Here is a 3,856-nt window from a genome sequence, read left to right as displayed (position 1 = left end):
TTTTTTTTTTTTTTTTTTTTATATGGAGCTGCATGAACTGCTTGTAAATTTTGGAGATTAATCCTTTGTCAGTTGCTTCGTTTGCGAATATTTTCTCCCATTCTGAGGGTTATCTTTTCATCTTGTTTATGGTTTCCTTTGCTGTGCAAAAGCTTTTAAGTTTCATTGGGTCCCATTTGTTTATTTTTGTTTTTATTTCCATTTCTCTAGGAGCTGGGTCAAAAAGGATCTTGCTGTGATTTATGTCATAGAGTGTTCTGCCTATGTTTTCCTCTAAGAGTTTGATAGTGTCTGGCCTTACATTTAGGTCTTTAATCCATTTTGAGTTTATTTTTGTGTATGGTGTTAGGGAGTGTTCTAATTTCATTCTTTTACATGTAGCTGTCCAGTTTTCCCAGCACCACTTATTGAAGAGGCTGTCTTTTCTCCACTGTATATTCTTGCCTCCTTTATCAAAGATAAGGTGACCATATGTGCGTGGGTTTATGTCTGGGCTTTCTATCCTGTTCCATTGATCTATCTTTCTGTTTTTTGTGCCAGTACCATACTGTCTTGATTACTTTAGCTTTGTAGTATAGTTTGAAGTCAGGGAGCCTGATTCCTGCAGCTCCGTTTTTCTTTCTCAAGATTGCTTTGGCTTTTTGGGGTCTTTTGTGTTTCCATACAAATTGTGAAGTTTTTTGTTCTAGTTCTGCAAAAAATGCCAGTGGTAGTTTGATAGGGATTGTATTGAATCTGTAGATTGCTTTGGGTAGAAGAACCAGCTTTTGGTTCATTGATTTTCTTTATTAATTTTCTGTTTTCAAGTTCATTGAATTATGCTCTAATTCTTATTATTACTTATCTTCTGCTTACTTTGCGTATAATTTGGTCTTCCTCTCCTAGTTTCCAAGTTGGATAGTTAGATTATTGATTTTAGATTTTTAAAAAATTTTTAGTATATGCTCTAAACACTATAAATTTCCCTCTAAGCTCTACTTATGCTGCAACACCCAAATTTTGAGAAGTTGTATTTTAATTTTCATTCAGTGCAAAGATTTGTTAAATTTCTCTTGAGATTTTCTCTGACCTATGTATAACTTAGAAGTGTGTTCATTAAACTCCATGTTTTTTTGTATTTTCCAGTTATCTTTCTGTTATTAATTTCTAGTTTAATTCCGTTGTGATCTAACAGCAGATATAGTACGATTTCTATTCTTTAAATTTGATACGATGTGTTTTATGGCCCAGAACATGGTCTATCCTGGTGAATATTCCATGTGAGCTTGAGAAGAATGTATATCTTCCTGTTGTTGGATGAAGTAGTCAATAGACGACAATTATATGCAATTGATTGATGGTGTTACTGAGTTCATCTATGTCCTTCCTGATTTTCTGCATCCATTTCTAACAGCCTCTCTGTTAAAGTCTCCAACAATGATAGTGGGTTCATCTTTTTCTCCTTGTTGTTTTATAGTTTTTTCCTTGCATATTTTGATGTATATGCTCTGTGCATATACATTAATATTTGTTACACATTCTTGGAGAATTGACTCTTTTTTCACTATTTAATGCCCTTCTTTATCCTTGATAACTTTCCTTAGCTTTAAAGTCTGCTCTGAACTTCATATACTGTACCTACTCCTGCTTTCTTTTGATTAGTGTTAGCATGGTATATCTTTCTCCATCCATTTACTTTTAGTCTGTATGTGTTTTTATATTTAAAGAGGGTATCTTATAAACAATGTGTAGTTATGTCCTGTTTTTTGATCCACTTTGACTCTGTCTCTTAATTGGTGCATTTAGAATATTGATATTCAAAGAGATTATTGATATAGTTGGATTAATATTTACCATATTAATGGTTTGTTACTGCTTTCTCTTTGTTGCTCTTGTTCTTTTTTCCTATATTTGACTTCCTGTCTTTTTCTGCCTTTTGTGGTTTTAATTGAGCCTTTTACATGATTCATTTTTTTCTCCTTTCTTAACATTGGTTATACTTCTTTCTTTGTTTTTTAATTGGTTTCCCTGGAGTTTGCAATATACATTTACAGCTAATTCAAATCCATTTTCGAATAACAAAATAGTACTTCATGAGACGTGTAAGTACTGTATAATGATAAAATAATCCTAATTCCTGCCTTCTGTCCCTTGTAGCATTACTGTCCTTAATTTTACTTGTATGCAAGCTAAACATAAATATAGATTTATGCATAAGAAATACACATAAGCATACATAATCAAAACCATTGTTGGTATCACTGTTTTGAATAAACTCTTAGCTGTTAGATCAATTAAGAATAAGAAAAATAAAAGTTTTTATTTTACCTTCACTTTTTCCTTCTCTGATGCTCTTATATAGATTTGAGTTTCTCATATATATATATATATATATATATATATATATACACACTATTGTTTTCCCTCTCTAAAGAACTTCTTTTAACCTTTCTTGCAAGGTAGGTTACTTGCAACAAAATTCCTCAATTTTTGTCTGAGAAGGTCTTTAATCTCCTTCACTTTTGAAGGATAATTTCACGTTACAGTCGTGTTGGTGGGGTTTTGCTCTCAACACTTTAAATATTTCACTCTGCTATCATCTTGCTTGAATGATTTCTGAGAAGTTGTATGTAATTCTTATCTATGTTCCTCTATAGGTAAGAAGATTTTTTCATCTGGCTTCTTTCAGGATTTTTTTCTTATCTTTGATTTTCTGTAGCTTGAAAATGATGTGCCTCGATGGAGTGTTCTTGGCATAAATTCTGCTTGGTTTTCCTTGAGCTTCCTGGATGTATGGTTTGGTGTCTGACATTAATTTGGGGAAATTCTCAGTCATTATTGCTTCAAATACCTTGTCTGTTCCTTTCTCTTTTTCTTCTCCTTCTGGTATTCCCATTATGTGTATGTTATATCTTTTGTGGTGGTCCCACAGTTCTTGAATATTCTGTTCTATTTTTTTTCCAGTCTTTGTTTTCTTTGATTTTCAGCTTTGGGGTTTCTGTTGAGATAACCTTAATATCAGAGATTTTTTTCCTCAGCCATGTCCAGCTTACTAATAAGCCTATCAAAGACATTCTTCATTTCTGTTATAAAGTTTTTGATTTCCAACATTTGTTTTTGGTACTTTCTTCAGATTTCCATCTCTCTGCTTACAATGCCCATTTGTTCTTGTATGCTGTCTACTTTTATCAATTAGAGCCCTTAACATATAAATCATAATTGTTTTATATCCCCAGTCTGATAATTCCAACATCCCTCTCATGTCTGGTTCTGATGCTTGCTCTGTCTCTTCAAATTGTGGTTTTTGCCTTTTAGTATGCCTTGTAAATTTTTTTCTTGGTAGACACACATAATGTACTGGCTAAAAGGACCTGTTGTAAATAGGTCTTTAGTAATATGATGGTAAGGTGTCAGGGGAGGGAAAGTGTCCTACAGGTCTCAGTCTTTTAGAGTCCATGCCTCTGGACTGTGAACTTCACAAGTGCTTCTCAGGTTTTTTCTCCCTGTCCCCCTTAGGTAGTATAGGATGGCCAGAGTAGGCTGGAGTTGGGTATTTCCATTCTCACACATGGAAGGCTAGAGTGGACTGGAGTTGAGACCCTTCGCCTAGGTCAGTTAGGCTCTGACAATATCTGGACAGGTTAGAGTCTAGCTAACTAGTTTCCCCTGAGGGTGAGACTTGATAAGAACAAAATGCTCTGGCATATATCAAAATGATTCCTTTTCCCCTCCTCCTACTTAAAGTATGAGGGGTTTTTTCTCTGATAATTGCTCTGAGAACCTGATCAGGCTCCTGGAGCTAAAACTCATAAAGGTGTAGGGACCCCCATGATTGGGTTCCCCTGGAGTTTTTTTTTTTTTTTTTTTTTTTTTTTTT

Source organism: Aethalodelphis obliquidens, unplaced genomic scaffold, assembly GCF_003676395.1.
Source record: "Aethalodelphis obliquidens isolate GAN/ISIS:26980383/991018 unplaced genomic scaffold, ASM367639v1 scaffold33, whole genome shotgun sequence".
NCBI lineage: Eukaryota > Metazoa > Chordata > Mammalia > Artiodactyla > Delphinidae > Aethalodelphis > Aethalodelphis obliquidens.
This window is presented reverse-complemented; position numbering follows the sequence as displayed.